Consider the following 13,337-nt stretch of genomic DNA (forward strand, 5'->3'; position numbering starts at 1 on the left):
AATCTTAACTGCTAACAAATATACGACTCTCGAAGCATGCTCTTCAACTCTCGTTTAGTCCTAATATTCACGATATTCATAGGCTGGAAAAGCACAATACCGTATTATGTACGTATCGTCCCAGTTACAACTATGTGAATTACGTCTAGCACATCTTACTGCTGAAACAATAATGTAATTGTAAACATTCTGCGTTGTAAAATTGATTTTAAATATAAGACTATACAATGCTTGCCATTGAAATCAGAAACGACGGTAAATGATGAAATTTTGTTTATTAGGTATACACAGCATGGTAAGAAGAATTAATGCTTAAATATGTAGGCGATTTGCGTGTATAGAGTGTGCGAAATTTGGCACAGAGAATTCTTACCAGTGGCAGCCACAGTGGCTCTAAGTCGGCTGGGCATCGAGCCAAACTGAGCTTCGATGACAAATACTATCACGTCATTTCATGCTTCTTCAGTTCTGTGTCAGAGATAATTAATCGTAGAGGCTGGTGCGTGGTGGCGTGTCGCTTTCTCGCAACCCATGGCCAGATGTTTTCAGTGGTTGAGAGATCTGTAGAGGGTGCTGGCCAGGGATACAGTCGAACACTCTCTTTATCGAGACAGGTCAGGGTAGAACGGGTGACAGGCATTATTGTGTTATCTTGATTAAAGATAACATCACATGGGTCTCGAAGACAGGACACAGCTTTCTGAATTAAAACGTCACATATATACCACCTGCTGTTCAAATGACCGACTATGAGAACCAGAGGTGGTTGCATTGTGTACCTAGTGGCACCCTGAACAATCACGTACGATTCTGGGTTCGTAGGACGATAATGAATGTAATCTTGAAAAGTTTGTTCTCCTTAGCCTGCACACTCTTGTAAGTTCATCGCGATGCTATACGCAGAACAGATCTTGTTGTGAAAAAACAACGTGGTGCAACTCCTGTGCAAGATGTTACCATTGGGCACACAATCGTCGCCACGTCTCTCTCTGCTGCAGCGTCATGCGGAGCCGGAACATGGGTTGGCGTGCCGATAGTCCACGATGCTCCAGGCGTTATCACACTGTCCATTGGTCTACTTACCTTGCTGCAAAAAAGCCAATTTAGTGACTCATGATTCGTGACGTGCGATCCTGCACGGCCGAGCGAACAATACGTCTGTGTTCTCGGGTGCTAGTTGCGTGGAGCCGTTGAGATGCTGCATAACGTCGAGTATGACTGTCCTGAACCCATCGATTACACACTCGCATGTCAGTAATGAGACCTAGACCACGCGACCAGCTATATCGCTTAATGATGAATCACAATGTCGAGAGACCAAAAATCACACTTGTTGGTAGACGTGTCTCCTTCTTGAGCGAGGTATAACACCATTTTCTCACGAACAAAAATCATTCAAATGCTATTTCAAAATGAGAAACCCAATTCGTAATCTTCCCGTATATACAAGGAGTAGATATCGTTGCTCGTATTTATCTTGTGTAGTTCACCGTAATCCCTATCATTTTTCTATCCAAGCGTTAGTTAAATTAATTACGGCTCGCGATATTTTTCATGTGGATTACAGATTTTCAGTGAGTGCTCAGCCTTTGAAGTTTATACTTACTCTCTCAATAATAACATTTTCAATGCCGAAGAAAAACATGATTACGAGGAAAAGAAGGAAAACAAGTAAACAGTGCTATTAGTCGGTGAGGTGAAGATGAAGGGAAAAGGCCCAGTAAAGAAGAAAGGCTTTATGTGAGAACCTCTCAGTACAGTATTGATTAACAGTGCCATGAAGCATGTGATACTTTGTCGCTAAGCACACCTCGAAAGAAAGCTATCTGTTCGGTTTTGAAAGGACTGGAGTACTGTGGAGGACGAATGGATTTTGGGACAGCATAATAAGAGAAGCACCTGGCATCTGGACTCTACCTCGGATCCGATAGTGGCAACAGTGCGCTGCGAGCACTCGCTGGTGATAGACATTCGGAACACACGCGTGGCGGATCTTGACTGAGCGCCCCTCCCCCATCCCTTTTGACACCCACTGGGTGTGGGCAGACCGCCACTCGACATCACCTTTCCATGACGACCGAGACGGTTTTTCTACTATTCACCATGAGATGCGAATGACACTCATCAAAACGTTGGACCATTTCGACAGAGGAGTCACTCGGTTGTAAATTCGGTATCTTTGTAATAGTTCAACCCGCCTGGTGAGACAACGAGATTGTAATTAGAGGTCATTCTCATATGAAGAGCAGCTGGAAACAACTCACGGAACAGTGAAATCGTTTCTATCAAGGCAATACTCGGGAAACTGCTACTATTTCATGTTTTAATAAATGTTTTATGCTCATTTTGCCTTCTCTGTCTTCATTTTTTGGGTTAATTGCCTATCTACACATAATTATGAGTTATTGTAATTTTATTCATCCATAGATCACATTTTCAAGGATGTTGAACGTATAATAATATTACAATTTAAGAACAACAAAAATAACATAATTCCTGTAGATAAGCATTTACACACTTGAAGGTTTACTCTGACAAGGACTGCATAGGTAGTCGGCTGTGGTCTTGTAGTAGAAACCATCCCAGTATTTGTCTGAAGTAAGTTAGGGAAGCCACAGATAACATAAATCAGCATAGCCAGATGAAGACTGGAGCCTCCACCCTCCCGAATACAACGCCAGTGTGTTTAAAACAGTGCTACCTAATTCTATTTATCCCAATTGTATTACACTATCTTGCAAATAAGTTGCTTATCAACAAAAAACTGGTGTTAAATGATGACTAACTGAAACCCTCAGCTGCCGACAGGTGTTGTTGATATACCTCGACGTGGACAGATGAAAATGTGTGCCCCGACCGGGATTCGAACCCGGGATCTCCTGCTTACATGGCAGGCGCTCTATCCATCTGAGCCACCGAGGACACAGATGAACAGCGCGACTGCAGGGACTTATCCCTTGCACGCTTCCCGTGAGACTCACAGTTACTGTCTTCATATATATATAGTTAAAGGCTACCCAGCCATTGACCTTCGTCTGTGCGAATGCGCACAGGTTGCCCAAACTCTTACGGGAATCGCCAAAGCGTGCGCGAGTAATGAGTGTATGGGCAAATGTCTATAAGGTACATTACATATGTAGAATTGTGGACAGTTGGGAATGTGAGTCTCACGGGAAGCGTGCAAGGGATAAGTCCCTGCAGTCGCGCTATTCATCTGTGTCCTCGGTGGCTCAGAGGGATAGAGCGTCTGCCATGTAAGCAGGAGATCCCGGGTTTAGTCCCGGTCGGGGCACACATTTTCAGCTGTCCACATCGAGGTATATCAACAACACCTGTCGGCAGCTGAGGGTTTCAGTTAGTCATCATTTATTCCAGGGAAATGCTGGACGGTCAACAACAGTAATCTGTTCTTTCGAGAACAGCTACTGTCTTCATATATAGCTACTGTTAAACTGTTCATTCATTGCTCACTTCCTGTCACTGCACACATTTCAGACTCTATGCAAACATTATGTCATAAAACACACAATGTCAGCTGACACCAGAATCATAGCGACGATGTTTGGTTTCCATTTTGTATACCGAAACTTCAGATCAGCTTGTCTCAAAAACTGTCGTCATCCCTCAATAATGAATGAGATGTTGAACTCAGGGAGAGGATAAGATGTTTATATTATACATTTCATTGCCCTGGGAGTAAGGTTTTGCAGAAAATAAAATGTAAATAAGTTATACATAACTGCAACCAGTCACTTTTTTTAATAATTATGTTTTATTCCATGAACCGGTTGTCGAACCTTTTCAGGTTCATCTTCAGATGATTTCAGGAAGTTACATCATTATTGCTAGCGTAATGCTGGGTGCTGGCTCTATGACAAAAAGATGGAACACACTTTAATGTATCGCCATGACTATAGCTTATCTGTCATTATGGATGTAAATTTAGTTTTTTACTTATTGTGACAGTATAGGCGGCTTTTTTCGGTTAGTGTCCATCTGTCTGCCTCCATTTTGATGTCCAGTTGTTATATCACTACACACACTTCCACACAATTTATATTAATTTACATTCTGACGGCAAGACTTTTCCAGCATCAGCATCCAGCATGCGCTTTACGACTGTTGCTTGTAACAAAGATCTTGACAGAAAGATATGGCACATGGAAGGTCATCCGCAGCACAGTAAAAAAAAAAAAAAGTGAGCAGACTTCGAATAAGTCCTCAGCAATACGACCTTGCACTACATAAGAAAAACTACTGATATTCAAGGGAGGACAAGACGCACTTGTTTCACAAACTGGTGTTCGCGCATTTCAAGCATGCTCGATAAAAATTACAGGATCTGACTTACTACGTTATGCACAACAAACTGACGCGACATAGCTTACAGTGTTTTCAAGGGAAACAGTGGATGGTTGCATAACTTCAGACAATGTTACAGAATTGGTAGACGTAAGATAACGAAATTTCAAACAAAGAGTCAACTTGACGATGCACAGCAAACAGTGAAATCGGCCAGAAAAACTCGAGAGGAGTTAAACAGACTTATCCAATCGGTCAGTAAGGAATTTGTTTTCAACTCAGGTCGGATTTGAAGAGGAAATGCGTATAAAAGGCACCCTGGAAATTAGCTGTGACAAGAGATTTGTATCAAAATCAGCTAACACCAATGCCTTAACGCAAAGTATACAATTATGTCGACTATTAATATGGATGATAAACTGGCTGTAAACTTGTTCATTGTGATGTGAAAATTTGGAGGTGCTTTGTCCCTGCGATTATTTCTCGTGCGCGTGATCTTCCAATGGCAAGTGTGAACATTTACATCACAGCAAGTAAGAGTGGGGAAATTGGCTAAGAGAACTACAACTATGGTATGAGCACTACTTTTGGCCAATAGCTGATCAAAATAACTTGCTTGTTCTTGATTCCTGGTCTGCGTATAAAAATCATAATCCTTCATAGCAAACTATCCCTCTTGAGAAGTGCGGACATTGCAGTTCATACCACTTGCAATCTCTAGACAAACGGAACCTCTGGATAACCAATTTCACGATAAGCTCCTCGACAGAGTTTCGCATGCGGTTGCATGCGATTAAATTCCATCAGTTCTCATCACCCCGTTACATGATTCTATACACATTCTTTAAGAGTGGATAACTAACTGAACGTCCTGCACTGATTGTAACATTCAAGAAATTCGTCTTCGATCTTGATGGTGCTAACCTTTCTGATGACTGTGGCTTGCTATTTTTCATTCGGTGTTCATGGTGCAATTTAATTGTTTGTTTTGAACATTTCTTGAATTTCCACGAAGTTCATTTTGTGAAATGTAATACATATATCCCATAGAAGGTTGATCTCTGTGCCTCCCAGACACTCATTTTCTGTAGCCGTCCTGTTGCAGATTGCAAGTCATCAGCAGCTAACATAAGTTTCCTCACGAAGGCTGTATGACAGTTATTCAGAATCTGTATCTAGCACCAAATCTTCTCAACTCAGAAGAGAAACTGCACGTAATTTCGAATTACATTTTGTTCAAAATGGATACATATCGGAATCCAAATCTTTAAAAAATGTACGTAATTTCTAGTACAGCTTCATTAGATCCTGAAATGGTAGCATACTCAGTGAGGACAGGAAACGAATCCCACGTGAAGAGGTCCTTATGTTTCCTTCTCGAAATACTCACCAAAATGGGAAAAAAGAGGATCCAGCAAGATAAATGGAAATTCTTTCTTTCTTCTCTGCTTAGAAAGTTTCAAATACGAAACTGCAGCTAAATTCGGATATTAATTAACTTAATACAATCCAATTAAAAACTTCTAAGAGTATCAAACTCTCTATGGCAAAATAAGTTTCACTCAGCGGTTGCTGCCCTTTGCGAACGTGGAAAGACGTACTCCAGTAGTTCTTGCAAGATCTATATCAGTGACACAACTCGGAATGTAACAAAGTCCAGCGTCTTACGCAGACCACGTATGATGACAGCCCCACACTCTCGATCACGTAATAATGGTGTCAAGCTCGACCGACAAAAAGTGTTTGTGCTTTGACTACGAATATTCGGTAATACACGTGTGGATAATTTTGTCATCTTTGTTATATCTTTTCACTGCTCCAGTTACACTGACGAGTCCAATTATGACCACCTGCTTAATAGCATGTTGGTCAACCCAATGAACGCAACACAGCAGCAGTTCCGTGTGTCATGGATTTGGCAAGCCCGATGTCTACGCACGGTTAAGCAAATCCCATAAACTGCGGGTTGCATACTTAAAAAATGAAGGCGCCGCCGTTACTTCGGTGTTAAGGGGAGCCGGAGGTGGTCAAATCCAAAAAATTACGATTTTTTTTTGCTACCGAAAATTAATTGGAACATTCCTCTTTAATATAAACTTTGAATTATTGTTCTACTCGCCCTAGAAGTGGAGTTATTACCATTTTCCCCCACGCCTGCAGAGGAAATGGGCGGCCGCTGAATGCATCAAACACCGTCTCGTGACTTCCTGGCGAACTGCTTGGGATTTTCTCGGCCTGTTACGCATACACCGCCTTATGTTACGCATACAGCGAGTGTGCAAGGGTTGGCTACATTGTTTTCTGTGACAAATATTACCCGTATTTCCTTACAGCTTACTCCTATTTTCCTCAGAATTTCGAACATCTTGCTTCATTTAATATTGTCGTACACTTTTGTTCTGGTTACGACGCCACGTTTTAGTAACCGTGTATATAAGAAGAGGAAGAACCTAGGGAAAAGAAAATGAACACTAATACCAAGTTGCGATACTACAATGAATGAGAGCGCGGAACTTCGTCTCTTTGCTGTTTACCGTTTCGAAATAGTTCAGTGTTGCGCCTGTTGTTGGTAGTATTATATTTCTTGTGTAAAGCGGGTAATATGCAGTATGTACAAGAATCAGGAGGGAACAATAAAACCAATTTTTCATGGCTTAGCACAGCCAGAATTGTTACACAGATGTCTACACGGAAAGACGCAGAATCCTAATGAGAGCGTAAACAATTTGATTTGGAAAGTGATCCCTAAAAGGGTGTTTGTAAGCATAAAAACACTGCACTTTGGCATTTATGATGCAATAGCAACCTACAACCAAGGGAACAGTGTGAAGTGTGAAGTTCTGAAGGCATTAGGATTTACAGCTGGGGTGAACACTGTACGAGCACTAAGAAATATTGACAGAGAAAGGATAAGAGGAGCAGAAAGAAGAGAAAGGCATATGAAGTATGATGGAACAACAGGCCAGAAAAGAAGACAGAAGAGGAAGCTTTTGGAAGATGAAGAAGAAGACCCTGATAATCCATCCTATAGTGCAGGAATCTATTGAGAAACTTTGATAGCCATTTCCCGTAAATTAGAATTTTTCGAATATAAGGAACAATTTCTCAAAATCCACTCAAGCTAGAGAGATGAAATTTTTATACAGCACTCCTAGTGGTCAAACTTACATTGTAACACAGCCATTTGGCAATATGTTCAGTAGTTTCATTTCAGTTTAATTATAAAGCAATTATTTGTAAAAAAATTTGGGTCATTAATAAAAAAGTAATTGGAAAGAAACTAGAAAAGATACTCCAAAATCCCTCTGTCATAACTGCAATAATAAACCACTCTATATGAAAAAAAAATTCAAATTTTTCTATTCGGTAGTTTATTCATAACTGTTCCTCAAACTTAGTGATTTTAACATGGGCAGCATAGGCACCTCCGGCTCCCCTTAACGGGCTTCCTTCATTCCCGCTGTAGTTCCGACAGTGTGACGATTCCAAGAACTGTGGCGCTGCGGTCTCATCGTACTCGTCGACTAGTTCTCTCTTACTGCAGCACGCAGGAGTGTAAGGTTAGTCGTGACTTACTGTTAGAACGGAAGATGAGTACACGGTCTTGCTGCTGTGAAGTAGCACTGACAAACCGAAACGACCGATTGTGAGCATCAGATGGCTTTAAACAAAGCTGTGTTTTGTGAGACTGTGGACAGAGTAAGACGAAAATCAACTGATGCACTGTACAGAATAGCAGATGTGTCCCTTTAGAGGAGGAGCGTTAACTGGAATAAGTTTCACGTTATAGTTCACGCTTTAGATGAAAAACATACAAATTTCGTCCATTGCAAACCGAATGCTTATATTCATGTTTATGCCATCTTCATCATGAGAAAAAATATGTCCTGCGTCAAACGAAAACTGGGCACAGAACATCACTTTTATGTCCCTGCGACAAAAAAGCGCCCTAACTCGTAATTCGTTTGTCACGGCAACTTGCGTTTATGGGCTTACAGCGAATTGTGTAGCTTATCGTTCATTTCTATTATTTGTTTTAATAATTAATTACCATTTAGAGATTGTACTTCATCTTCATGTCTCGTTTTCTGGCACTGTCGTTACAGATACGGTAACGCCTCAAAAACGTGTACACGTCAACTTAATTGTTAGAAATTCCCTGACTAGATGTTGATTTTAAAACAAATTTGCAGCTGTCTGAGAAAAAGTTTCACCTATGTAATTGTATGTATAAACAGAATAACATTCAGTGCTAACCGGCCAGTCATTATAAAACTTGCTTGTGTCATTTAGGCAGGTTGTTTTGTAACATTTCAACTCGTGCTTGACAATGGCTATAAAATCGAAATCATGACTATGTGATATAAATCAATGATAATTTACTGTTTACTGGTCGAAATTTCTTTCAAAACGGTTGCGTACGTTGTTGGAATGACGTGCGTCCGCCTCTATACTTACGAACTCCTGTTCTCTCCCTCCTTTCTGAGCGAGTCAGTCCCTTGTACCCTACATCAGACTCAGGTGACGATTGGGTTGCGGCGGAGAAAAAATGGTTCAAATGGCTCTGAGCACTATCGGACTTAACATCTGAGGTCGTCAGTCCCCTAGAATTTAGAACTACTTAAACCTAACTAACCGAAGGACATCACACACATCCATGCCAGAGGCAGGATTCGAACCTGCGACCGTAGCAGTCACGCGGTTCCGGACTGAAGCGCCTAGAACCGCTCGCCCACCGCGGCCGGCGCAATGTGCGGCGAAGACTCACGAGTCGAATCTACGGCGCACGGAGGCGTTAAGTTCGGAAATGACGTCACAGAACTCCCTGGAGAGTTCAAAGCGCATGTACGAAGCTGATTTCCGATCTGTAGTGGACACAACCAAGCCCTCGATCGCGTACCAGTTGTGTCCCATCGGAATTCCGGTCTTGTGAAACCGACAGTTATATTGTTGGAAAATGCCATCGCCGGCGTGGAAGACAACAAGCATAGAGGAGTACAGGTGGTCTGCGTGAATGTTCACGTGGTCCAAAGCTGTCATGATGCCTTCGATTACCACCGCAGGGCCACGCGGGCTAGCCGCGTTGTCTAGGGCGTCTTGTCACGGTTCGCGCGACTCTCCCCCGTAGGAGGTTCGAGTCATCCCTCTGGCATGGGTCTGTGTGTTGTCCTTAGCGTAAGTTAATTTAAGTTAGGTTAAGTATGTGTAAGCTTAGGGACCGATGACCTCAGCAGTTTGGTGCCATAAGATCTTACCACAGATTTACAAATGTTACCACCGCATGCCCAATACAAGCACGGGTGTTTATCCCAGATAGCATAAAACTGCCCCCATCGGCCTGCGTCCGTGGTTCTGTGCATGTGTCGAGCAGCTGTTCGCCTGTATGATCGCGTATCCGGACTGGACCGTGACCTGATGTAGCAAGGAAGGTGAACCATCGGACCCGGCGAAACATTTCCATTGATCCACCGTCCACCCTTGACGATCCGGTGCAATTCTACTTGATGATGTCGCTGGCTGAACATGGAAACACATATGGGTCGTCTGTTACGGAGCTGTGTGCGATGAACGTTGTGATTTGAACCACTTGTCCCTGCATTAGTGTTGAACTTTATCGTCACAACTGTCACAGATCGACGTCTATCCCGCTTCACACAATCTCCACGTTCTATGATGACGCGTGGACTTCCAACACCTGTCACCTTTCGTTGATGCATCGTCCTTCAACCTTTTTAGATAGATAATCACGTCAATAACACGCTAACAGCCAACTATCTTCGTCGTTTACGAGACGCTCGCTTCCAGACACCAGGCCATAACAATCTACCCTTTGTCAAAGTCACTTATGTGAGCAGATTTTCCAGTTTTCAGACCATCTCGTCGTTAGTATAATTCCCCAATCGTCTCAGCTGCGCTTATACACACATCGAAAAAAGGTTTCGCATCACCCCGGTTCCCAGAACTCCTGAAGATGGACGTTGACTGTGGATTTTATATCACGGACACAGTCTCTTTGAATGTTCAGAGATGTCACTAAACTTGCACAAAGATGTAAACAACCATGAATGAGTAGCGCCTATTACACCGAGAGGATCCGACAGCCAATCAGGTCCAGTTGTTCCACGAGAAAGGAGGTACACGGCTCGTGTTGTCTGTAGTTCAACCATGTCTAGACGGTCAGTCCCGCGATTCGATCGCGTCCAAATTGTGACTTTCGGCCAGGGAAGTGCTCTCAACAGGGGAACTGTCCAGGCGTCTTGCAGTGAACCAAACGCATTTTGTTCGGGCATGGAGGATATACAGAGAGACAGGACCTGACGATGATATGCCTCGCTCAGGCCGCCCAAGGGCTACTACTGCAGTGGATGACCGCTACCTACGGATTATGGCTCGGAGGAACCCTGACAGCAACGCCACCATGTTGAATAATGCTTTTCGTGCAGCCATAGGACGTCGTGTTACGACTCAAACTGTGCGCAATAGGCTGCATGATGCGCAACTTTACTCCCGACGTCCACAGAAAGGTCCGTCTTTGCAAACACGACACCATGCAGCGCGGTACAGATTGGCCCAGCAACATGCCGAATGGACCGTTCAGGATTGGCATCACGTTCTGTTAACCGATGAGTGTCACATAAGCCTTCAACCAGACAATCGTCGGAGACGTGTTTGGAGGCAACCCAGTCAGGCTGAACGACTTAGACACACTGTCCAGCGAGTGCAGCAAGGTGGAGATTCCCTGCTGTTTTGGGCAGGCGTTATGTGGTGCAGCTGATTGTCATGGAAGGCGCCGTAATGGCTGTACGATACGTGAATGCCATCCTCCGACCGATATTGCAACCATGTTGGCAGCATATTGGCGAGGCGTCTTGATATACGACAATTCGTACCCACATCGTGCACATCTTGTGAATGACTTCCTTCAGGATAACGACATCGCTAGACTAGAGTGGCCAGCATATTCTCCAGTTCTCCAGACATGAATTCTATCAAACATGCCTGGGAGAGATTGAAAAGGGCTGTTTATGGACGACGTGACCCACCAACCACTCTGAGGGATGTACGCCGAATCGCCGTTAAGGAGTGGGACAATCTGGAGCAAGAGAGCCTTAATGAACTTGCCTGCATCAGTGCAAGAGGACGTGCTACTGGGTATTAGAGGTACCGGTGTTTACAGCGATCTGGAGCACAACCACTGAAGGTCTCGCTGTATAGTGGTACAACATGCAATGTGTCGTTTTCATGAGCAGTAAAAAGGATGGAAATGAAGTTTATGTTGATCTCTATTCCAATTTTCTGTACAAGTTCCGGAACTCTCGGAACCAAGGTGATGGGAAACTTTTTTTGATGTGTGTACATATTTTCCTTAGCTCTTCACGTTCCCGCAAGGCCGCTAGGCATGGCCATTGGTCATTATAGAAACTGGTGTGCAGAACTTAAGGACGAAAGTCACTTTCACAGGACGTGTCAATGCCAAGGAACATAGCTCGCTAAAACTTGGACCATACATAGGAGGAAACTCTACAGTACAGTACAGAACGTAATTGAAATAAAATGCAATGAGGCAGGCAGAAATGACACTTCTAGTCACAGACAATAATTACGTTGAAGTCACCGTGAAATATGATGGCTCCCTGGACAAAATCCAGACCTTGGTTATTAATTGGTTTTGTAACCACCACAGACAGCAATGCATGCTCTGCAACGTGCTCCCATGCTGGCCACAAGACTGGGAAGGAGTTCTTGTAGGAGGGCTTTCTGTTCCTTCACCAGCGCAGTTGACAAGTGCTAGGTGGTCGTTGGTGCATGTTGACGTGCTGCAAATATACGTCTCCCCGACTCATCTCACACGTGCTCGATGGGAACGGGGGAACGGACAGGCCAGTTCATTCGCAAAAATTTAACTTCTTTCAGGAACTCCTCCACCTGCGTTGTTCGATGCGGTCGCATATTGTCATCCATAAAAGTGAAGTCAGGGCGAATGTCACCATGAAAGGACGCTCGTAGAGAACGAATGCGGTGTCACAATAATGTTGACCGGTGAGCCTACGGTGTTCGAAGACTTGGAGAACAGTACGCCCATGCAACATTATGGCTCTTCTCACCATGACACCTGGACCACCAAAAGAAAATTATCGAACTTGTTACTTTTGGTGGTTCAGGTGTAATAGTGTTGGGAGGCATAATGTTGCATGAGCGTACTAATCTCCAAATTTTTGAACGTGGTAGACTCACTGGTGTTATGTATTTCTTTCACTGTCCTTCTCTAATATACTGTAGCAGTTGTTTGTAGGTATGGTCCAAGTTTCATCGGGCTATGTTACTTGTCAGTGATGCACCACATGAATGTCACTTTGATCCTTAAGTTTTTGCACAGTAGTGCTTTTGCTCTTCGTTGTACTCTTAACTATTTTTGGTAAGTGTTATTTTCTTTAAAATATGTGTGGTAATATGTTACATCTCAAAATAACTATTACATTATTTTTAGTTTAATCGGATGTTCATATCAACATTTTGAAGCTTATGGGTGCTCAACGCAGAGCTTATCAGTAATCAACCTTTCATAGTTCTGAACGTTACAAAGGCTACGAAGAAACATTTTCGATGCAACATTCCACTTTCATAATAAAACCACTAAAAACTCGATGTGCATGTCGATCAGATTTAGTGTTTTAACTGTACTAGATATCTGTATGAATGGCGCTACGTATATATACATCGATATGTTTTTACTACTACCTTTAAATAACTGTGCCTGTACTGTTAATGATTTCGTTGAAATTCTGTCTGTTGACATGCGACGACTTTGTAGGCAAAAGTGCGTTGGTTCAAATGGCTCTGAGCACTATGGGACTTAACTTCTTTGGTCATCAGTCGTCTAGAACTTAGAACTTGGAACTACTTAAACCTAACTAACCTAAGGCCATCACACACATCCTTGCCCGAGGCAGGATTCGACCTGAGCGCTGTTCCAGAATATAGCGCCTAGAACCACTCGGCCACCTCAGCCAGCCGTGATGGCTTTCCTTCGATTC

At 43.1% G+C, this 13,337-nt stretch overlaps 1 non-coding gene across 1 annotated transcript; it reads right to left on the bottom strand.

The window, feature by feature from the left end:
• Nucleotides 1-2,848: 2,848 nt before the first annotated feature.
• On the bottom strand, nucleotides 2,849-2,922 carry Trnat-ugu (transfer RNA threonine (anticodon UGU)). Its single transcript has one exon. It is a non-coding gene; the product is annotated as a tRNA-Thr (tRNA).
• Nucleotides 2,923-13,337: the final 10,415 nt, after the last annotated feature.

This window comes from Schistocerca cancellata, chromosome 4 (assembly GCF_023864275.1).
Source record: "Schistocerca cancellata isolate TAMUIC-IGC-003103 chromosome 4, iqSchCanc2.1, whole genome shotgun sequence".
Taxonomy (NCBI): Eukaryota; Metazoa; Arthropoda; class Insecta; order Orthoptera; family Acrididae; genus Schistocerca; species Schistocerca cancellata.